At 43.0% G+C, this 25,251-nt stretch overlaps 1 non-coding gene across 1 annotated transcript; it reads right to left on the bottom strand.

Moving 5' to 3' along the window:
• Nucleotides 1-3,740: 3,740 nt before the first annotated feature.
• Nucleotides 3,741-3,813, bottom strand: trnak-uuu (transfer RNA lysine (anticodon UUU)). Its single transcript has one exon. It is a non-coding gene; the product is annotated as a tRNA-Lys (tRNA).
• Nucleotides 3,814-25,251: the final 21,438 nt, after the last annotated feature.

Raw genomic sequence — 25,251 nt, 5'->3', positions numbered from 1 at the left:
ACCAATCTTGGTGTCAGTTGCAAACTTACTAACCATGCCTTCTGTACGCTCATTCAAATCATTAATATTAATGACAAATAACAGTGGATCCAGCACCGGTTTCTGAGGCACACTGCTGGTCAAAGACCTCCAGTTTGAAAAAAAGTACCCTCTACAACTACCCTCTGTCTCCCGTCGTCAAGCAAATGTTGTACCCATTTAGCTCTGTCACTCTGGATCTCATGAAATTTAACCTTATGCAACAACCTACCATGAGGTGCCTTTCTCAAAGGCCTTGCTAAAATCCATGTAGGCAACATCAACTGCACTGCCCTCATCTACCTTCTTGGTTACCCTTTCAAAAAACTCAATCAAATTTGTGAGACATGATTTTCCATTCACAAAGCCACGCTTATTGTCCCTAATCATCCCTTGCATTCCTAAATGCCTGTAGATTCTGTTTCTCAAAATACCTTCCAACAACTTACCAGCTATAAATGTGAGGCTCACCGGCCTGGAGTTCCCAGGCTTTTTGCTGCAGCCCTTTTTAAACAAAGGCACAATATTTGCCTCTCTCCAATCGTCAGGCACCTCGCCAGTGACTACCGATGATTCAGATATTTCTGCTAGAAGACCCACAATTTCATCCCTAGCCTACCACCTCCCCCAGCCCCCCCCCCCCCCCGCCCCCCCCCACAAAGTCCTGGGATACACGTCATCGTGTCCTGGAGATTTAGCTGCCTTGATGTGCTTTACGACTTCTAGCACCTTCGTCTCTGTAACAACTTGTCCATAAATTAGTCTCCCCTTAGTCTGGTTTCTAGTGTGGAGAGCCATAAGCATAGACAAGAGTCAGGGGTGGAGAGGGGACTCACAATGTTGAAATGGCGGACCCGGGCACGTTGGGCCGAAGGGCCTGTTTCCCGTGCTGTGTTGTTCTTTGTTCTTTGTAACATGTATACTTCTCAAGGCCTCACTATTTATTTCCCCAATTTCCCTAGCACCCATGCTTCTCAACAGTAGATACTGATGTGAAATATTCCTTTAGGATCTTGCCCATCTCTTGTGAATCAAGGTCATAGATGACCTTGCTGCTCCTTAAGAGGCCCTACTCTTAAGAATACTCTTTTGGCCTTTATGTATTTGTAGAAGCTCTTTGGATTGCCCTTTGCTTTATCTGCCAAAACAACCTTATGTCCCATCTTTGCCCTCCCGATTTCTCTCCTATCTCTTTCCTACACCCACTCTAGTCTTCAAGGGCTCACTGGACCTAGCTGCCTCTTTCTTCTTCTTGAGCACAGCCTCAATGTGCCGAGTTATCCAGAGTTACCTCTTTCTACCAGCCTCAGAGCCAACAACAGTGAGGGGATGGGTGATATCGTTCAAAATGAGACAGAGTCCTTCGTTTTGAAACTTTGGACAGTGGTGAACAATTCAATTGCCCCTGACAATACAATCTTTCAATGAAAATAGCTCTCAATCGATTCGATCAGGTCGCCCCTCAAACTCAACAAAAAAAAAGTATAGCCAGAAAGTTGTCCCAGGGTAGCAGAGTCGATTACTAGGGGGACATCTGTTTAAGATGGCGAGAGGCAAGAATTAAAGGAGATATACGAGGCAAGTTTTTTTACCCAGATGGTAGTCGGTGCCTGGAACTCGCTGGGAGAAGGAGTGGAAGCGGATATGATAGTCAGTTTTAAGGGGTTTCTTGACAAATACATGAATAGGATGGGAATAGAGCGAGACGGTCCCTGGAAGGATACAGGGTTTTTAATTCAGTCGGGCAGCGTGGTCAGTGCAGGCTCGAAGGACCGAAGGGTCTGTATCTCCGCTGTAATGTTCTTTGTTCTTGTCTTTGTTCTTTGATTCCTGAAACCAAAGCTTTTACAAAGCATTTCATGCCTGCAAAGTTTCAACATGAATTGTGTAAATATCACTGAATGAAATGTATTTGAATTTTAAGTACCATGGAACCAATTGCGTGATCTTAATTAGTTTTGTGTTGTTAGAATTAAGACCATCTTAAATTAACTACCCTCAATGGTTTTTGATGAAATTCAAAATCTCATAATGACATTCAATATGCCTTCAAACAGCTGGAACGGAGAAGTAAGTTGCACTTGAAAGCAAATCAGAATATTGCAATGCTTTCGTCTATCAGTCTCACCAGGATTGGCATGAATTCCTTGTGGGTTCTGCGTTAGCATTATTCATCATATTAAACACTTGAAACCCCATAGCATGCAAGGTTGAGCACCAAGTGGGGCAAAATTGGATTAGAATACATCCACGTTTGCATGACCGGAACAGACACAAAGTGACCAGTGGTTTACCTGGCCCATGAAACAGCGTGATTCGATTGAGATTGGAGGTTTAAAAGTATCACTGGAACAGGGGCTTGAACCTGGGCCCCTCAAATTAAAAGCCTAATGCTCGACTGAGCTATCCGGACATTGGAGGGAGAAGGCTGGACCATTATTCCCTGTGAGAGTCGCGGTGACATGGTGGTGTTGCAGGGCCTGGAGTGGGGGAAGGGTGTTGGCGTATGGGAGTGGTAATGGGGTGTAGTGTTCACCTGATTAAGAGCAATATGTTGCAAATATTTGTCTGTAGAAATCCTTATTTATGCAGTTGTCTCTATAACAGCACTCTAACCCAATGAAAGGCCATCAATTATTCCCAAAATGTAGATAACTGTCCCATTGAAAGCAAACCAATGGTATTTTGAGATAACTGCACCTAATCAACACACATCAGTGGAGAATATGCAACGACATTGGAGGCTTTGCAAAGCCTTCTATATGTACGCAGCTGGAAATGAGGGTGGAAATGAATGACGTTCACAATCTGAATTCAGCTTGTTTGCCCATGTTGCGAGGAACGAGTATTGCAATCAAGAATTAATTTCGGGCATCAGTTCTGGAATCACAACTTCCTGATGATTTAGTTCCCTACACGTGGGGGAGGCAGCAATGACACCAAGTCCATGGTCAAACCAGCTATCCATAATAATCTCCCTCAGAAGACATTTTCTAACATCTCAGCAGAGCATGTGTTGTCGCTGCTCCTACAGTATTTTTGAGAATGAAGTTCACGCACTTGAAGTCAACTGCAGTGAGGGGATGGGTGATGTCGTTCAAAGTGAAGGTAGAGAAAGCATCTTCGTTTTGAAACTTTAGGCAGTGATGCAGGATACAATTCCCTCTGAAAATACAAATTTGTCAATGACAATAGCTCTCAATCTATTCTTGAAAACAAAGTTTTTACAAAGCATGGTCTGCTTTCAAGTTCCAACATGAATTGTGCTATTCCCACTGAATGAAATGTATTTGAATTTTAAGTACCATGGAACCAATTGCATCATCTTAAAGAGTTTTGTCTGGACAGAATAAAGACCATCTGAAAATAGACACCGCCGATGTGCCTGGATGAAATTCGACATCTCGTGATGACATTCAATAGAAATTCAAACAAGTAAATCGGAGAAGTACGTTACATTTGAAAACTAATCAAAACATAGCAAAGCTTTGGTTCATCAATCGTAAAACAATCATTATGAATTCGTTGTTGGTTCTGAAATAGCATTACTTATGATGAAGAGCACTTGAAACACCATAACAGAAAAGGCTGAGAACCATCTGGTGCAAAATTGAATTGAAATGCATCCGCGTTTCAATGTCCGGAGGAAACGTAAAGTGACTAGTGACTTATTTGACTCATGAAAGAATGTGACTCGATTGAGAATGGAAATTTCAAAGCATCGCCCGAACAGGGACTTGAACCCTGGACCCTCAGATTAAAAGTCTGATGCTCTACCGACTGAGCTATCCGGGCTCTGAAGGTGAACGTGCGCAGCGCCCTATACTGGTCGATCTCAACATTGCATGACTGAAGTTTTGCATTCCTTCCAGCTATCATCCAATATCTTCAGATTATTTCTATCACACAAGTATTCCCCACTGGGTTTGGAGACAGTCACTGCCTTCCTCTCAATTATCCAGCTCTCTCACTCAAACATCATTGCCTCGCCAAAACTTGCTTGACGAATTATCGCCACGAAACCCAAATCTTTCGAAAGAAAGCCAACTCTCAGCATTCACTTTTAATCGTTGTTTCATCTTGGCCATTATTCCTGTGAGAGTCGCGGTGAGATAGCGATGCTGCAGGAACGTGGAGTGAAGGGCGGGGGTGCGGGTGGGGGATATGTGAATAGAACGACTTAGAGAGATACGCGTCAAACAGTAACACATAGAAGATCTTATTTGTGCGGTTGTCCTGGAAACACCACTCTAACCTAATAAACGGACCCTAATTTATTCCAAAATTTGAGACAGCTACCTGATTGAAAGCAAACCAATGATACATTCAATAACTGCATTTATTTAATACAAACCAGTGGAGAATAATCAAGGACTGTGGCTCCTTTGCAAACCTTTCTAAATGCAGAAAGTGGGAAATGAGCATCTCCGTTCATCATGCCTGTCCGTATTGCAGGGAACGAGAATTGCAACGAAGGAAAGATTACCAGAAGAAAAAAAACTGGACCACAACTTCCTAATGATTTAGTTACCAAGTCTTTGGGAATCAGCAACGAATCTGAGTCCGTGGGCAAAACAGCAAACTATAAAAATCTCATTTCGAAAACATGTTTTCCATCACTGCGTTGTTTGCTGGAGCAGACGAGTGAAGGAGCAGAGAGAGAGCTAAGATTTTACCTGTTAAAAACCTGTTTAAAATAAGTTTAAAGCACTTTGTTCTTTGTAGAACTGTTTAAAGCATTTATTTATTGTATTTACTGCTTTAAGAATTCTGAGGGAGTGGTTAGAAGGCAGTTGTGGGACATCACCTTTAAATCAGCACCAGGTTTAAAAGGAGGCCTGGTGTAGACAGCGGGCAGCGTCTGAGCGGGCAGCGGAGTGAGAGGGAAGTAGAGTGAGCTTTTAGGGCTTAATATCAAAAAGGGGTTGAAGGAAAAAGGGCCAGGTGAGTTCGTTTGAAAAACAAGGAAAAAAAAAACAAAAAAAAAAATTTTTTTCAAAACTACTACAGTGAATAATGGAGGGGCATGTGATGTGTGGTTTCTGTATGATGTGGGAACTGGTGGACCCCAGGGTCCATCCCAGTGACCATGTCTGTAGTAAGTGCAGGTTGCTGGAGGAGCTCCAGCTCAAGGTAAATGAGCTGGCCTCTGAGCTACAGTCACTGAGGCTCATCAGGGGGAGAGAGGGTGCCATTGTCAATGGGGTGCAAGTGACTAACTCTAAGGGTCAGGGACAAGAGGGGGCTGCTGGGAGGAGGAACGGGGGTGAGGAGCGGAGGCCTCAGCCTCTTAATCTGCATAACAGGTTTGTGGTTCTTGCTTCCACGCTGGACGAGAACGAGGCAGGTGAGGTTGGTGAGCAAACTGCACACGGCACAGTGATGCGGCAGGACACAGGCAAAGAGAGGGGGAAAAGGAACGTAGTAGTGATTGGGGATAGTGGGGTGAAGGGTATTGACACTGTCCTTTGTCACAATGGCAAAGTGCACAGAAGGGTGTGTTGTCTGCCTGGTGCTCAGGTACGGGATGTCGCAGCTGGGCTGCAGAGGAACCTGGAGTGGGAGGGTGAGAATCCGGTCGTTGTGGTACATGTGGGTGCCGGCGACGTAGGCAAAATGCAGACTGAGGATCTGGGGAGGGAGTATGAAAAGCTGGGAATGGAATTAAAAAGTAGAACCGACAAGGTGGTTATCTCTGGGCTACTGCCTGAACCGAGTGCAGACGGGCGTAGGGTTGACAGGATTAAGGAAGTGAATGGGTGGCTCAGCGATTGGTGTGAGAGGAATGGGTTTGAATTTATGGGGCATTGGCACCAGTATTGGGGTAGGTGGGACCTGTTCAGGTGGGATGGGGTTGGTCTGAACCGCGCTGGGACCAGAGTGCTGGCGAATCGAGTAAAGAGGACTGTAGACAGGGCTTTAAACTAATTAGGGGGGGGAGGGTGCGAGGGTAAGTGATGTTACGAGGTCTAAAGTTAAGGAGAGGGTACAGGTAAGGATAGAGGCCGAGGATGTCCCAATAATTGAGGGAGTAGGGGGCGTGAGTATGGTTGGTGGCGTTATGGCAAGTAGGGTCCAGGTGAAGGCTGGGATGAAAGCGCTTTATCTGAATGCACGAAGCATTCGGAATAAAGTGGATGAGCTGATGGCGCAGATCGACACAAATGGATACGATCTGGTGGCCATTACAGAGACGTGGCTGCAAGGTGACAGGGACTGGGAGCTGAATGTACAGGGCTATCAAGTGTTTAGGAAGGATAGGCAGGAGGGAAAAGGGGGGGTGGCATAGCTCTGCTGATTAAGGATAGCATCAAGGTGGTAGCAAGGGATGATATTGGAGCCAAGGAGCAGAACGTGGAATCGTTGTGGGTGGAGATTAGGAACAGCAAAGGGAGGAAGACGCTGGTGGGTGTCATCTATAGGCCCCCGAATAATGATCTGGAGGTGGGGCGGGCTGTTAACGCGCAAATAAGTGCGGCGTGCAGGAATGGGACGGCCGTAGTTATGGGGGATTTCAATCTGCATATTGATTGGTCGACCCATGTTGGACGCGGGGGGCTCGAGGAAGAGTTCTTGGAATGCTGCCAGGATAGTTTCCTCGAACAGTGTGTGTTGGAGCCGACGAGGGAGCGAGCTATCTTGGATCTGGTGCTATGTAATGAGGCGGGTAGAATTAGGGACCTTGTGGTGAAGGATCCTCTTGGGGAGAGTGATCCTTGTATGGTGGAGTTTCTGGTGCCGATGGAGGAGGAGAAAGTGGGTTCCCGGACACGCGTCCTCTGTTTGAATAGAGGGGAGTACGGTAGGATGAGAGAAGAATTGGCGAATGTGGACTGGGGGAGCGCGTTGGAGGGAGGGTCTGCTGAGGAGCAGTGGAGGATCTTTAAGGAGATCTTTCTTGGTGCTCAGCGGAAATTTATTCCAATGGTCAAAAAGGGTAGTAGGAAGAGAGGTAATAAGCCGTGGATAACGAAGGAGGTGACGGAAAGTGTTAAATTAAAAGCGGAGGAATTTATAGTAGCTAAGAGTAGTGGGCGAGAAGAGGATTGGGAGAGGTTTAAATGTCAACAAAGATTGACAAAGAAGTTGATAAAGAAGGGTAGGAGAAACTATGAAGCTGGGCTAGCGCTTAATATAAAAAAGGATAGCAAGAGTTTTTATAAATATATAAAAAGGAAGAGGCTGGCTAGGGTGAATGTTGGTCCTTTAGAGGATGAGAAAGGGGAGCGAGTGGTAGGGGATGAGGATATGGCTAAGGTATTGAATAACTTTTTTGTTTCTGTCTTCACGGAGGAGGACGTGAATAATTTGCCGGGTGTTAGCGATAGAAAGGTGGTAGGACTGGAGGGTCTTAATGGCATTACTGTTACTAGAGAGGCGGTGCTCGACAGACTGGAGGGGCTGATTGTGGACAAGTCCCCAGGACCGGATGGAATGCATCCGAGGGTTCTGAAAGAAATGGCGGAGGTTATAGTGGATGCCTTGGTGGTTATTTTCCAGACGTCGCTGGATTCCGGGGAAGTGCCGGAAGATTGGAAAACGGCTAATGTTACGCCGTTGTTTAAGAAGGGTGCCAGGCAAAAGGCGGGGAATTATAGGCCGGTTAGTTTAACGTCTGTGGTAGGTAAAATGTTAGAATCCGTCATTAAGGAGGAAATTGCGAGGCATCTTGAAGGGAATTGCTTGATAGAGCAGACGCAACACGGTTTCATTAAAGGGAAGTCGTGTCTGACAAATTTACTGGAGTTCTATGAGGATGTGTCTAGGGCAGTGGATAGAGGAGAGCCGGTGGATGTGGTCTTTCTGGATTTTCAGAAGGCGTTTGACAAGGTACCTCACAAGAGGTTATTGCAGAAGGTCAGGGGACATGGAGTTGGGGGTAGGGTGTTAGCGTGGATAGAGGATTGGTTGTCAAATAGGAGGCAGAGAGTGGGGGTCAATGGGTGCTATTCGGATTGGCGGTTGGTGACTAGTGGGGTGCCCCAGGGGTCGGTGCTGGGGCCTCAGCTATTTACCATTTATATAGATGATCTGGACGAGGGAACCGAGTGCAGGGTGTCGAAATTTGCTGATGACACCAAGATTGGGGGAACGGCAAATTGTGCGGAGGGTGTGGAGAGTCTGCAGAAGGATCTAGATAGGCTGGGCGAATGGGCCAGGAAATGGCAAATGGAATTTAATGTTGGCAAGTGTGAGGTGGTCCACTTTGGTAGGAAGAATGGTAGGAAGGACTATTACTTACGTGGCGAAAAACTGCAGCAGGCGACGGTGCAGAGGGACCTCGGGGTCCTTGTGCATGAGTCGCAGAAACCCAGCTTGCAGGTGCAGCAGGTGGTCAGGAAGGCGAATGGGATGCTGGCCTTCATAGCGAGGGGGATTGAATATAAAAGTAGGGAGGTCTTGCTGCGGCTGTATAGGGCATTGGTGAGGCCGCAGCTGGAGTACTGTGTGCAGTTTTGGGTGCCGCACCTGCGCAAGGATATTTTGGCCCTGGGGGGAGTGCAGAGGAGGTTTACTAGGCTGATACCGGAGTTGAGGGGATTGAGCTATGAGGAGAGGCTGAATAAACTAGGCTTGTACTCGTTAGAGTTTAGAAGAATGAGGGGAGATCTCATTGAGACGTATAAGATGATGAATGGGATGGATAGGATAGAGGTGGAGAGACTCTTCCCGCTCAAAAAAGACAGTAGGACTAGGGGGCACAGCCTCAAGATAAAGGGGAGGCGGTTTAGAATGGAATTGAGGAGGAACTTCTTCACTCAAAGGGTGGTGAATCTCTGGAATTCTCTGCCCGTTGAAGTGGTGGAGGCTGCCTCGCTAAATATTTTTAAGAAGCGGGTTGATGGGTTCTTGATAAGAGAGGGGATTAAGGGTTATGGGGAGAGGGCGGGAAAGTGGAACTGAGCCACAACAGATCAGCCATGATCTTATTGAATGGCGGGGCAGGCTCGAAGGGCTAGATGGCCTACTCCTGCTCCTATTTCTTATGTTCTTATGTTCTTATGCCTCGCTAAATATTTTTAAGACGCGGGTTGATGGGTTTTTGATAAGAGAGGGGATTAAGGGTTATGGGGAGAGGGCGGGAAAGTGGAACTGAGCAGCGACAGATCAGCCATGATCTTATTGAATGACGGGGCAGGCTCGAAGGGCTGGATGGCCTACTCCTGCTCCTATTTCTTATGTTCTTATGTTCATGTGGTGTATCTACTCTTATAGTACTTTTGGGAAATATATTCCCGCAATTCAAACCAACAACAGTGAAGGAATGTTTGATATCGTTCAAAGTGAAGGTGCAGTTTGTCATTTCGAGTTGGAACTTTGGGCAGTGATGGAGGATTCATTGCCCTGGACAATAACATTTGTCAATTAAAAAGCTCTCAATCAATTCTTAAAAGCAACGTTTTTACAAAGTATTGCAAAGCCTGCAAAGTTTCAAACTGCAAATATCGCTGAAAGAAATGAATTTTACATACCATGCAATCAATTGCGTGATCTTAAAGAGTTTTGTTCGGACAGCATAAAAACAACCTTAAAATAGCCATCCTCAATGGGTGTGGATGAAATTCAAAATCTCAGAATGACATTCAATATTTCTTCAACCACCGGGAACGAAATATAAAGTTACAGTTGGAAGGAAATCAGAATACTGCAAAACTTCCGTTTATCAATCTTAGTACGACCAGCATGAATTGCCTGAGGGTTCTGGGTTATCATTATTCATGATGAAGAACACTTGCAACGTCATGGCATACAAGGCTGAGAACCAAATAGTACAAAATTGGATTGGATTTCATCCGAGTTCGAATATCCAGAACAGACATTAAATGACCAGCGGACTCACTCGGCACTCTGAAACAATGTGACTCGATTGAGAATGGAGATTTGAAACCAAAACTCCCACAGCAACTGGAACACTGGAACCTCAGATTAAAAATCTGACCGACTGAGGTGTGGGGCTCTGGGAGTGATGGTGCACTGAGACCTTTTCTGGCTGGTTCGAACATTACACGGCTGAATTTTTGCATTTCCTCCAGCAGTCATGCAATTTCTTCACATTATTTCTCTCACACTGGCATTCACCGTTGGGTTTGAGACGGTCAGTCTCAAACCCAACAATTCCTTTGTTTGTTTTGCATTTTCAGCCTCATTTTCTATATCGTATTTCGCGAAGATATATAGTAGATTGGCTTCTCTGATATCTTGATTTGCTGGAATTATAGTTTCACCGACCATTGTGGTCGTTATGCTGTTGCGAAAACTCTCATAACTTGCTTGAAAATTAGCTGTTAACAATACTGTTTCCCTGTGTATCCATCTGTAAACTGCACAGGTGGATACTGTATAGAAACTGTAAACTGCAAACTGTATAGATTCATTATCCCAGCAGTTCATTAGGAAATATGATACAGTTCCAACAAACGGTATTACAGCACGTGGTTGTCTTATTTTTTCCTATTTCCAGTGGTAACATGTTCCTGCGCCTTAATCTCCATCTGGAGATGACGAATACTTGCTTACTGATTTCCAGTTTTACTCTCATAGATGGCAGAGACCAATCATGTCTGCTGACCTGTTACACCAGCACAGTTCATGAAGCGAATTCAGGAACTTCAGCTTAGGGAAAAGATGAGTTGGAGCCTCACTAAACATTGGAGCTGCCGATAAGGCCACTGGACGCGACATTTTTTCCTGTTTCTATTGTTCTCACAGATGCGAATCAGAGAAACACCCACAATTATATTAACCACGGACTGTCAGCAGTACCGATTGAAGAGGAGAATTCAGGTTTTATGTACGTTTAAATGGGCATCAAATTTGAATATTGTCGCCTTTACTGTAGTGAGTGCAGAAGCAGGAACATTGTTCTGATCGAGCTGTTTATAGTAACAAAATAGTTTATTGTGGAAACACGATTTCACCTTGCCCTGCGAGACAGATGGATCTGGGCCAATCAATCGCCACTTTTTACAGGAAGGGTTGCTGGAGATCTCCAACACGTTTGTCAAAATCGAGTGAAGCTACTGAAACTTGCCGGAGATGTGAAAAGGTGGCATTTTTTGGCAGGTCTCAAACTCAATCTTTGTTCGGGGAGCTGGAGAATGCAGACTTTCATTGTTTCATGGGCAAGTGACTAAAGGAAGATAAAATGAACCGCTAACAATGAGCTGAACCCACAGTTTAACGATCAGAAACAGAGCCACCCGAAGTTCCACTGCTTGTCTTTACCAGGCGCTCTGCAGCGTCTCAGAACAGATCCTCCACTCATCCATTCCTTCTCAATCCTCCCTCTATAGATCATTCCCATTACTGGCAGACCTACTGCCTCCCTTTGATTATATCTTCATAAATCATGTTGCACCCAACCAACTACTCGTCCCATCTGCTTAAATGGCGATGTGCCAATTGCTGCTTCTGTCGTGTTTCTGACCCATAGTCTATTGAAAGTAATATTAATTAGGGAGCGAGATGGCTTCTTTCGGGTGAACAATGCAAAGAATTTTTCCTTGGCTGTGCAAACGTTTGTTATTAGCTTCCTAAAAGGAAGAAAGCTAAAGTCCGTGTAATTGTGCTGAAAGTAATTTTGGATAATAAACAGACTTGACAGCTCAGTTTGTTCATTGACATGTTCCACATTTCACCTTCCCACGTTTGGGTTTAGTCATATCAATTATTTATGTCTTTCGTGTCGGAGCTGGGTTTCGGAGTCCAATGTCATTCCTTGGACCCCCAGGCAGCACTTGAGCACATGGGCATAAAGGTAACTTAATGTGATTTTCTGCTTGTTGGATCTCGTTTACATTGATTCCGAAACGGAAACGTTAGCATCACACCGCCTAAAGTGAAAGCAGTACCGTTAAAATTTGAAGCTCTCCTCAGGACATGGGGTATAATGCATGGCTGAGGTTCCATCTCAAGCACTCGCGGATAATTCGTAACCACGTTTAAACAATAAACGTACGACACATTTCATTAAAAAATTGCGAAGAGGCGTTTTCCAGCAACAGATGGAAGGGAACACATATGGAATTAAAACTAGTTTATTTCAAATATGTAAGCAATTGCCGTGTTCTGTTGGCGACGAGACAATGTAATATTTTGCTGAATAGAAAACCGCACAATATTTTACCACATATTTTACAACATAATACTTCATCACATCTGTTTTCTGCGGAATGTTTTACCGCAGAATACCTTACTGCATGCTTTGCGACATAATACTTCAACACATTTTCCGATATAATACCCTACTACATATTTTGTGGAGAATATCTTACCACATACTTTAATACAGAATACTGTACCGAGAACAGAAAAGAAGTTCAGTTATTATGTTCCGTGGCGACACTAACAAGGACGGGGAGGGGGCGGGGGTGATCGACAAAGTAACCGTGCTGAGAATTTATTTTTATAGATTGCACCCTCAACCTCATGATGTACGCAAACACTTTAAAATTAATGAAAGTTTTTAAACATGGACACGTCGTGGAATTAAGAGCAAAACATTATATGAAATGGCTGGGAATCGATGAGGGAGAGATGTTGGAACGGGGTTTCAGCCATACCTTGGGTACAGTAGAATCAAAGATAGTTCTGACAGGTGGAATTAGACAATGGACTGATGGATTCCATCTCCCAATTTCATTTACCCTTTAACTTCCTTCTGAATTCATCAAGCACCAAGCACTCATCGACTAACGCAATCACCACGACAACTAAGTCCCTTCTTGGTGACTCTGCCAATGAAACCATTCTAGATTGGTGCCGGCCGAGCCATGTTGCTGCAGGTCGGACTCTGAAGTACCCGCGTTTGAGTGGTGATGTCCTCAGCAATGGGTGCATTATTATGCTGCGAAATGATGTCAAAACATTGAATACACTTAAAATTAAAGTAATTGACATGAAATGAAACGAATCCTTTTCAATGTGAATGAAAATTCTCAATAACTAATAATTCTGTGAAAATGTCATTGTTTCATTTTGGCATTTCTGTCTTTCAAAGAATTACACACTAAATTTCAAAATTATTAGAATCACTGAAGGTTGTTAGCACTTTTATGGGAGCTGATTGGCTCCGGATTTGAAGAAGGAATGCTTCTGATCTGAATAGCCACAGACCTCAAAACATTTTTGACCACAAGATCACTACTCATACCCATGTGCCATGACTCTACTTCCATTCAGTTTGGTCTCGCCCCTGAAGAAATTAATTGCCAATTCCTGATATTTGTCAGCTTCTGCTTCTGACACCCAAAGCTTATTTGCCTATCGTGCATGCATTGTCACCTTTAAGGCGGAGTCATTCCCGTCGTATATTTCCATCCCAGACCTTTTTCCAGAACCTTGATAAGCTTTCATTCACAGGTTCCTCTCCGAGCCCTGATGAAGAATAATTGTGTGAGCAGAATGCTGAATTGATTTTTATTTTCAAGCAGAACTTTCAAAATCCAGGCACTTCTGTGAGAAATAAATTAGCTGGGTTTTTTTTGCATAGTCATTACGAATGGTTTTGAAGCTCTGCCGGGTTGTTACCGAACAATACGCTTACCGTTTTCCAGTGTGACCCTCAATGCCTCCCAGAATCTTAAATCCATCACTTAATTCATCACCAAAGTATCTTTCTTCCAATCAGACCTTGGAACATCTTTGAACAATCTTTTCAATTTCATATTCACTGCCCCCTCAATATCCCCAATGTTAGTTTTAAGGACACCCATATTTGAAGAATGCTATCTGAAAAATTATCCCCGGATGTTCCAGTTGAAGAATAAATAAAAGCTGAAAGACTTTTAGCCGATATATTTGATTTAACATTGTCCAACTTCATTCAGAAATTCTGGCAACACAGGTCAATGTGGACAGCAAGGCTTCTCTGTCACTGGAGAGATAGTGCTTGATAGACTAACGGGACTGAAGGTCGACAAGTCCCCGGGACTGGATGGAATTCATCCCAGGTTTCTGAAAGAAACGGCAGAGGTGATAGAGGATGCATTAATAATTCCTTATCAAAATTCGCTGGACTCCGGGGAAGTGCCGGAAGATTAAAAAACGGCTAATGTTACGCCGCTGTTTAAAAAAGGTAGTAGACAAAAGGCAGGGAACTGTAGGCCGGTTAGTTTAACATCTGTAGTTGGGAAAATGCAAGATTCCGCCATCAAAGAAGAAATAGCGAGGCACCTAGGTAAGAATGGTTTGATCAAGCAGACGCAGCACAGATTCGTTAAGGGGAAGTTGTGTTTGACGAATTTATTGGGTTTCTATGAGGATGTGACTAGTGCAGTAGACAGAGGGGAGCTGGTGGATGTGGTGTTTTTAGATTTCCAAAAGGCGTTTAATAAGGTGCCTCACAAAAGGTTGCTGCAAAAGGTTAGGGTGCATGGAGTTGGGGGTGAGGTGTTAGCGTGGGTAGAGGATTTGTTGTCTTATAGGAAGCAGAGAGTAGGAATCAATGGGAGCTATTCTGGTTGGCAGTTGGTGACTAGTGGAGTGCCGCAGGGATCGGTGCTGGGGCCTCAACTGTTTACCATTTACATAGCTGATCTGGAGGAGGGGGCTGAGTGTAGGGTAATGAAATTTGCTGATGACACGAAGATGAGTGGAAAAGCAAATTGCTTAGAGGGTGTGGAAAGACTGCAGAGAGATCTGGATAGGCTGAGTGAGTGGGCGAGGACCTGGCAGCTGGAATATAATGTTAGCAAATGTCAGGTTATCCACTTTGGTAGAAATAATAGTAGGAGGGATTATTATTTAAAAGGCGAAGAGCTACAGCATGCTATTGTGCAGAGGGACCTGGGGGTCCTTGTGCACGAATCGCAAAAACCCAGTCTGCGGGTGCAGCAGGTGATCAAGAAGGCGAATGGAATGTTGGCCTTTGTAGCGAGGGGGATAGAATATAAAAGTAGGGAGGTCTTGCTGCAACCACACAGGGCACTGGAGAGGCCGCAGCTGCAGTATGGTGTGCAGTTTTGGTCACCGCACTTGCATAAGGATATATTGGCCTTGGAGGGAGTGCAGAGAAGGTTCACCAGGCTGATACCGGAGATGAGGGCATTAACCTATGAAGAGAGATTGAATAGACTGGGTCTGTACTCGATGGAGTTTAGAAGGCTGAGGGGGGATCTTATAGAGGTATATAAGATAATGAAGGGGATGGATAGGGTAGAGGTAGGGAGATTCTTCCCGCTTAGAAAGGATAGCAGGACTAGAGGGCACAGCCTCAAAATAAGGGCGGGGTGCAGTTTAGATCGGAGTTGAGGAGGAACTTCTTCATTCAAAGGGTGGTGAATCTCTGGGATTCTCTGCCCATTGAAGTGATTGAGGCTACCTCACTGAATATGTTTAAGTCACGGGTAGATAGATTTTTGATAGACAAGGGAATTCAGGGTTATGGGGAGACAGCGGGAAAGTGGAACTGATCCACTTCAGATCAGCCATGATCTTATTGAATGGCGGGGCAGGCTCGAAGGGCTAGATGGCCTACTCCTGCTCCTATTTCTTGTGTTCTGGACTCCAAACGTGTGCAGATTAGAGTGACTGGCCAGGGTAAATTGCAGCTTCGTGTTGGAAGGCCGAACAAGCTAAATATATGCGGTTACCGGGATAGTCTGGATGGGATTGTTGTTGGTGCCGGATCAATGCCTCCTTCTGCACTAGGCCTACTATACGGTTCTGTTCCATATTGTTTTGGGTTACCTGCACATTCCAGAATGGAGCAATTTTTTGTACATTCTCTTTGAGCAGTTTCACTGCTGGAATGTAGTAAAGCGCCTCAGACAGCACCTTTGAAGCACACAACCACTAACATCTATAAGGACCAGGGAAATTTAAAACGACCAGGGAAGCAGAGTCTTAGAAACACCTCGATCTGGAAGTTTGCCCTCAAGTGACTCAACATTCTAACTTGGGAATATACCGCCGCTCCTTCACTGTCGTTTTGTTGAAATCCCTGAAATCGTCCCTAACAGCACTTTGGGTGTGCCTACATCACATGGACCAGCCCTAAATGCCAGCTCACAAGCAACTTCAGGGGGCAGCTATGGATCAGGAAGAAACGGTGGCCTAACCTGCTATACAGAAAGCCGGTTAACTGAACTTTAAAAAAATATCATGTGGGTGACCCTTTTCAATGTGCATATCTTTAAGCATTTATGCGTTAATGCTTTCGATCGTGCTCTGTCAATTTTTCTATTCTGCGTATGTCGCCCCGGTGTCAACAACGCTACTCGTTAACATATACCGAGTGAGCAACTATTGTATCAGTTGCAAACACAACATTGTTTCACCATACATGTGACTGTGGTTGAGTTGTAAAGGTTAGAAAAATCTAATTGATTCAAGATCTTTGTGGAACCACCAGGCGCAGTTGAAAGACACAGCGACCATCCCATAACAAACTGGCACATCACACACCATTTCATGGATGTGAGCCCATACTCGAGCCTAACGGTCAACTGCAGTAAGCAATGCTGATGTTTTCGATCTATCATCTTCTGCACCGACATATGGAACGACTGGCAAAGAGTCGCACCAAAAACGATGTTTGGGCGTCCCAAGGGTCGTTGAATAAAAAATGAAATTTTATTTTAAACTGATGCTAACAGTGCAATTGAGAGAAAAAAACGGAAGAAATCTACATATGGCAAGATACTGAAACATAGAATATGGCCATGCTTCCCGCATCTTTTTCAGGAAGGGCGTTCTGACGATGATTTTTGAACAGGTTTGGGGATGATGCTCCCCTATTTCATGAGACAGCTAGTGTCCAATTCAGGGTGCAAACAGGGGCAGACTGTGCAGACAGTCAAATATCTAATCCAAAATCTGACACTGGTGACAGAACAGCACTCTGTCAGAACAACAGTAGAGTGCAAGCCAAGATTTCTGTGCACAAGTGTGATCACGGTAAATCGGGGCCTGACTGATTGAGTTCTCCTGACTGAGGCTGTTGCAAAGAACACATTACAACATTGACAAGAGTAGCAGAGGGTCGCTCGGAGGTGTCCTGGGGTATTTTCTGCCTCTCAGCCAACAAACACGGAGTATCAACTCTCCATAAGCACAATGAAAAAGAACACTCACTATTTTGTTCACAAGAAAATGAGTTTCAATAATCACTGACGTTGAGATAAAGTTTCTTGCTGTTCACTTCATCCATAAATATAATCAGAATTAATGTATTCACCAACCTTATTGATTTGCATCTTACGAAGCCTGCACAGCATCATACACCCGAGAATGGAAACAATGACTGAGATTGCGAGCTCTAGAAGCGCTAGGATCCAGAGAATAACAAAGAAAGTCCGGCAATATTCCTGTATCAGTGGCAAGAACATGTTAAAGAGCATTGGAATCAAACAAAATGATTTGTGGCAAAAATAATTCTCGCATTCCCTCTGGCAGCATAATTGAGTGAGAAACGCATCCCAAAATATTGGACAAAGAATATTGTCAAACTGGGGCAAATTTAATTGGTTAGATTGGGATTGACCTTCCTTCGTTGTGATACCGCATTAGTGAATGCTTGTCTGACGCATAAACGGTTTGCTATCAAAATGAGTTCAAGGGAAAATTAAATATATTGGTATTCCATTTACCCACTTCGTTTCGTTGTCTCAGAGGGGGGGATGATAGAGATCTGACTGGCGAGTCCTGGTCAGGGAAGCAACAAAGAAAACATCTGACAGATCATTCGATCATTCCATCCAGGAGTCGGCCGACTTTATCATTTTTCACCCATGGCACCTGGCCTTGCCCCACAGCTTCTGGCGTTGCGCCACAGCTCTGCATTTGGCCCATATATAGATATATATATATCCGATTTTTTTCTTGAAGTCGGTAGGGCGAGGGGGGGTGAGGTGGGACGGGGTGGGGTTGGAGGCGGGTGATTTATTAACACCAGACAATTCAGCCAGATTTGAAGACTTTGGAGAACATGCTTGATAATGCAACAAACTGATTAGACTGGGAACATTTCTCTGCCAAGCAAAATCCTGCACCTTGAGTGACAGTGATATTAAGAAATGTGTTCAGATCACTGCAAGTAGACTCCTTTCTGTGTGGCTCCAAAATTAGAAATATCCGCTTCTCAGTGATCAAAAAAGAAAATTCAATCGTTCGGGTATTTGGAATGGGGAGGTAGGATTTTGGTTTTCGGGCTATTCGCATGACGAACATGTTTCCTTGCACCTTTCAGTGGAAACTGCAGGGATGGTTGGGGAAAATCTCCTCAATGTCTCGTGCCTCTGGTTTCACCTATTCAAATCTGCATCTGGCCAATCATCCAGATTGCATGATTTGTAAGTTTGAAATCAGTCAATGCATCCTTGTGGGTGTGAAGTGTGCAGTTATGGTACTCTCCTTGTATCTGCAACTCAGAGACTCCTGGTAATGCTCTTTAAACATCTTAGTTTTTTAAAGTTAGTTTTATGTTCCCTTGCTGGGTTAAGCTTGTTTTAGTGGAAGCATGTTGGTGTGGAACAGTGACACGGGATCAAGTTTCTTCAGTACTCAGTATTGCCAGTATGTCTATGCCAAATGACGCGAAAGGCTGACCGCTGATTTACACATTATTACGGTAGTTTTAGGTTGTATTACATACTTACAGGAAAGTAGCAGAAGGCATCCACCTGTGTTAAAGGACAGAAGTATCTTGAGATGCAAAAGCGGATGTCAACATGAAACAGAAATAAATCCAGAACCACTATAATGCCACTGGCCCAATTCATCATTAGGCAGGTCGTCACCTGGAAACATTAAGGAACAATTTATTCAGGAAACTGATCATCATGATATCTCACAAAAGCATTCGTTATTTGGATATTAAAAATTGCTTTCGGCGCATTGACAAAAGAGGTAGAAATTTATTTCTTTCGGCATCGCAAAATAATTTGAACTTATAATCGTGAGCATTGCATTCTACAGAATGCGGCACTTTATACACATGCAAATCGCCACATTTGAAGAATCAGTTACCCTCTCAGTCGTGGAATCAAGTGTTTCAAATGCTCCAGAGCCTCTGTATATTTTAAGGAAACCGATGCACATGTAACCCAAAGTTCGTTTCACTAAGTGTCCAATTAAACTTAAACTGTCATCGTTAATGTTCATTTTGTTCCGTTATCAATATACGAATGTGCAAGTGTGAGCTCGCTACGTCAATTCCCTATCATTTATTTTACATTCTAACTGAATCCCCCGTTATTTTAGCAACTTACTGTCTCACCCGTTATTTTAGCAACCACTTCACCGAACAATCCATCATGAAGAGTCTTTATCGAATCACCGCGTTATAGGTAACAGAATGAACATTAAAGCAGTACTGCTCATTGTGAAGTTTTGTTTCAGAGTAATGCAATATGGAGATACTTACAACGCATTTGTTTCTGCCAGTTCCAAGATTAAACCACTGAATTCCACAAAAGATTACCTGGGATGAAAAGTACAAATGTTCATTCACTGGATACGACACGTTGACCAATAAGAAAAATTGCCTGATACACTGCAGGAAAAGATGTCTCGAAGCAGGGTAAATCGGCGAGATCATAACGCTACAAGGAATGAACGGACTCTGCTCCACAATCACCGCACAAGAGTGTTCCGTTCCTGTCGGGAAAAACTTAATCACTCAAGGGCATTCAACCGCCGACCTTCGGGTAAACGTTCTCCAAGGCGGCCTTCAAGACATAGGGCAACGCAGAATCGCCGAACAAAAACTGATCTTTCAGTTCCGTACACATGAGGATGGCCTCAACCGGGATCTTGGGTTCATGTCACACTACGTATAACCCCCAAAATTTGGTGTGGGCATGCAAAATCCAACGAACCGTCCTGGCTTGAGACAGTTCACAAACCTTTAACCTGTCATTATCCCTCTCTCCACTCGCATTGTCTGTTCCTGATTACCTCTAACGACTTGCATTCCAACCATTATCTTGCAATTGAGTCCGTGTCAACATATGCGCCCTATTTGTAAAGCCAACTCTCCACCTACCTGATGAAGGAGAAACGCTCTGAAAGTTCGGGCTACCAAATTATCCTGTGGGAATTTAACCTGGTGTTTTGAGCCTTCTTCTGCACCCATCCCTGTCCAACGCCGACATCTCCACATCACAACTACTATGAACATTGTATCCTTACTTTTCTGCTTTTCATTCACAGGCTTGACCAGCGCTGCCTGCCATGGATCTATATTTATAGTTCAGTTTTTCTAGACATTTCTCAAGTGTTTTTCTCAAGTTAAGGACGCAATAAGGGAATTGGGTGAGAGCTGATAACTCCAAACATTCATTTCAGTGTAGTTTTATACGAGTGGTTTTGGGTTGTTGGCAACGTTGTCTACTCATTATACCAGAAACCAGAGGTCCAGATGCTTTTATTTACAACTTCATCAGCCTGACATTTAAACAAAATGAATGCGAAAAATCAGAGTTGCATCTGGAGGAACAGTATTAAACATCAATGAGATGTGCAGCCAAACAAAATCCAACAGTCTCATAGGTTTAATTATAACCAGGCATCTTCTGGACAAGGAGCTGGGACTTACCGACAGACCGCTGAACCAGTGCGTTCTGTAAATCCTTGCGTTGGGAACCGGGATCGGAACAATTATCACCCAATAGAGAAAAACCCGATAGAGAATCAGTAATATTCCCAAGACAACCTGCGTGATCTAAAATACGGAAAAGAACAAAGAAGGTAATATGCAAACAGATGTGCCCTATGAAATAAAGGAAAATCAAACAGTGCATATGGAGCGAGTATGAGGTGGATGGGGTGAAGAGGTAGAGGGATGGAATAGAACGAGATAGAGGCTAGAGAGAGACAGTGTGTGTGTGTGTGTGTGTGTGTGTGTCTGTGTGTGTGTGTGTGTGTGTGTGTGTGTGTGCGCGAGAGAGAGAGAGAGCAGGCAGGAGAAGTAGAAAAAGTGATCAGGAAACAACAAAAAAATCATTAATGAGTTCACCAACACAAGGAGTCGGACATCATTTCAGAACAAACAATCGTTGCATCCATGTTACATCGTATAATATAGTGAGCTGCATCTGCTATCTACGCCCTGGGAAGCCGTCGATGCACTTTCGGCAGCAATGATCAAAACGGCAAATACTATCACCTAGAATGATGGTCAATAGCAGCATTGCCATATCCAAGACCCAGCTAAATTACACAACAGCCTGCCTGAAAATATATTGCTAGCCTGAAACCTTCCACTGTTGCCATGTTAAGGTTATGGGAGTACCATCGTCAGAGACTCTGTAGCCATTCAAGACGACAGTCCAGCTAAATATTATTAAGGGGCAGTTGGGTATAGCATCATCAGCGATGCCCAGGTCCTCGGTATGACTGAAGAAACATCTTCAGTCATACCGAGTTTACTCCTGTATTTCTTCAAAATTATTTGAAACAAAACATACTAGTGATGTTACTCAATACCTATGGATAACTAAGGTAGTTAATTTTAATAACCTGTTGCATGATGTTCATGCACACAATCGCTAACACCATTTTGATCATTGCATGTTGCTTGTGTGACTTCGACAGGAAAGATTTTGAGCTCTCTGAATAAATTTGAAACCCAAATCAAACAATGACGTAATCTTACCCCCAGATGTTTCGTTGGTTCCAGCTTAATCGCTTGGATGATGGAATTTCTGGCCCGCGACTGACTCTGGATGTCTCCACAAGTCGGTGAGTCTTTTATATCCGACAGTAGGGTTACATGGTGCACGGTGGATCCGGATTCAGCGCTCAGTGTGGCAGACATCTTTCAAATAAGGATTGGCCGAAGTACCCTTAATGAAAAAGGAGAATTTCTCAGTTTTTTTTTTAAATGCAAACATTTCACTTATTAACGGTTGGGCCCAATCTCTCAAGATATAATTATGTAACATTACAAACAACATAACAACAAATACAGAGACATATTTTTAGAGCCACTTGAGTTCGATAGTTTTAAACCCGACATTTGTATGTCATGTACTTCATTTTTCCCCCTGCAGTCACTGCCGAAGGTTTTGATGTTCCAATCTAATAAATCCCAAGGCAAACAAAAACGTGAAGTGAAACTTCGTCTCCCAGTTTAAAGAATCGACAAGCGACCAGTTAATAGCTTTTCATCAAATTCTTTAAAGTCGAAAGTTTTTCTTTCTCTCTCAGACCTGCATAATGAAATGTCAAGAGATTCCTCACCCAAAACAATTGTTGGCTGAAATGGCAAACGTAACTGTTACTTTCCAGACAGCCTGCTTTATCCTCCGCAAACAACACCATGTGTTCATTCCACCGGAAGTTGCATCCTGTCTTTGCTGGCGGTCATAGTAATCACAATAATACAAATTTTCAACTTGCACTCTCCATTTTACCAAATCACACGTAAATGCATTGAGTAAAATCTGATGCCCTGTTGAAAATATATAGGATATGATATTGCCCTATCTGTATTCTGCAAGATAATGAAAGGGTAGATATGGTAGCGGTAGAGAGATTCTTCCCGCTTCGAAAGGAGAACTAGCAGAACTAGAGGGCACAGCCTCAAAATAAGCGTGGGGGGGGGGGGCTGTTTAGAACGGGGTTGAGGAGGAACTTCTTCACTCAAAGGGTGGTGAATCTCTGGAATTCTCTGCCCGTTGAAGTGGTGGAGGCTACCTCGCTGAATATATTTAAGTCACGGTAGATAGAATTCTGATAGACAGGGAAATTAAGGGTTATGGGGAGAAAGTGGGAAAGTGGAACTGATCCAGTTCAGATCAGCCATGATCTTATTAAATGGCGGGGCAGGCTCGAAGGGCTAGATGGCCTACTCCTGCTCCTATTTCGTGTGTTCTCATGCTCACTGCAATTATAAAAATCATAGTTTGCAATAATGTGATAGGGAATTCTACTGCGGTTCGTCGAGCAGGTACCCATTTCCCGGTAAATGTTTTTCCTCTCTTAATTTATTTGCTCTCCTCACATGGCTTTCCTTAATATCGGGAAACAAAGGTTGAAGGCTACAATATTTCCTATTGAAAATGATGCGACAAGTAACTAATTAACAATTTCCTGATTTATCGTCGAATATTGATCCAACAATATGGAACAAAAATACAAATACGTAGACTATTATCTGTGCTTTAATAAAAACTATCTAAATTGACATTGATGTGTAAACATACCAAGGCATATCGAAATACGCAAAAGTTCGGTAATTCTGAATATGGGTAATAAGGATTCAAAGACAGCACACATGCCCGAAACATGTTATATGTTCTGGCTGCTTGAACATTTTAAACCCCTGATTAAGTAATTATCATGTCAAGATATTGAGGTCAAATCATCAATTACAGCAAATTGCAACACTAAAATCCCATTAAATGCCTCAATAACAGCGACAGCTCCCTATAACGTTACCAGGCCACCCATCAGAAAAATTGAGATCAGCAAAACCTCTGCAGAAAAGGAAAAGTTCTGTCATCATATATAGAGGAGATGGTGAGAGAGCAACAACAACACTGTGATAAATTGTCTTTAATTTTTCATAGAACTTGTGGAGGAACCAAAATTGGAAAATCTAAACGTGTGATCTGCGTATGAATAGAAAGCGGAATTAAATTAATTGTCTACTTTTTAAATTATGCCTGTCCGTATTTTGGCCAACATCAGTTGCCTCGACTTATCCTAAGAATAACATATCCTTTGTTGAAATTCTGATATGAGGGAGATTTAAACATAAGAAATTTGAACTTGATTTGCATCAGAATTGTCGCTTTACATCTGAATCCGAGAACTGTTTCCCCTTCTTTCTGCTGAATGAGTCTGAGTGTCCCCCCTCTCATTAGACCTTAGTTTCTTAAGTTGCAAAATAATGCACCGGCTGGTTGTTCACCCATTAAGTGAGCGGCGTGGCATGTAACATTCAAATAAAGAGTCACCAAGCGAATTTCCATCAAATCCAAAATTATGCTTTTGTATGATTTTTGTAAGCTTTATTAAAAACTTAAATGTCATGTGATCATTTTTTTAATACTATGAGTCATTTTTGAGAAGCATTCCGATTTTACAAGCTGCGGATTTCAAAATTGAAGATGTTTATGTGCCCGCCAACCCAGTCAGCCTCCTCTTAATTTTATCTCCAATCAATTAGTGTCTGTTTTTATTTTATTTTCTCTCTTTACCTTAAAGTTTGACGTCCTCCCTACAATCTCAGTTCTATTTGTCATGAAAGTAGATTTTCTAACAACTATAAACCAAGTCAAAATTAAAGTGTGCCCCGATTGATTTAAATTTAACATTCATCAAAGCTTCATGAACATCTTCCCTTGATTAAAATTGAATAATTTATAAGAAGGCAATGATTTGATTTCTCATCAGATGGAATTGCAGTTTTAAATTCAATAAATTGTGAAACTAAATCTCATTGATTTCGTTTTAACAAGGGTAAAGGGTTTTTTTTTCTCTGGTTTTAGATTGAATTAAAAGCAAGTTGATTAATTCGATCTCTAAAAATCCTTGTGTTCATTCTGTTTGTGAAGAGCGCATATTTGCGAAAAATTCCACGCAACTCAATGTAAATATAATGACATATCAAACATGTTGATCGATTCATTTCTGACCTGGCGAGCATCACTAATCGAATCAGCAGGTGGAACACTCAGATGATATCGATGGAATGCACCCAACAGGCCACTCAGACAAAAGAGACATTTCTGAACCTCATAAGAAAAATCAAAACAATATAAACTCTTGCAGGGCTGCTATGATGTTTAATTTGTTCTTGTATCTATCCTTCCCCTCAGATAGACAGACAAAGTCACGGAGTTGTTTGAGAAGATTTACTGCAGCAGCTACAGGTCACTGTCCAAAACTTTAAGACCAGAATGTATATTTCTGAAATACACATGAAACTATAGCTTCAAATTCGAGTACAAATAATTAACGCGCACACCAATCAAGTTATAGGATTTATTTAACCCATTCACAGTTATTGATTAGAGTTGCATCGTTTATAAGGGACATATGTTAAAACTAATCCCAATCACCATACAGTTGCTCAATTATACTATCCAATCAGCGCTAGGTTTTTAATCACACCAGTAGGATATTGTCCCAAGTAACTTTCGACACTATAGCTGTATCTGAATATTAGAAGAAAAATTATCCTAATGTCTGGCCTAATGGTATTTCCCCATTCTAATACCCCCTTATCTTCCTCTCTTCTTATCTGGAAGGACAATCAGTCATTGAAAAGCAGCTTATTAG

The sequence above is a fragment of the Carcharhinus amblyrhynchos genome, chromosome 13, assembly GCF_965287045.1.
Source record: "Carcharhinus amblyrhynchos chromosome 13, sCarAmb.v2.hapA, whole genome shotgun sequence".
Classification (NCBI taxonomy): Eukaryota; Metazoa; Chordata; class Chondrichthyes; order Carcharhiniformes; family Carcharhinidae; genus Carcharhinus; species Carcharhinus amblyrhynchos.
Note: the sequence above shows the minus strand (reverse complement) of the source record. Positions and strands in the feature narration are given on the sequence as shown.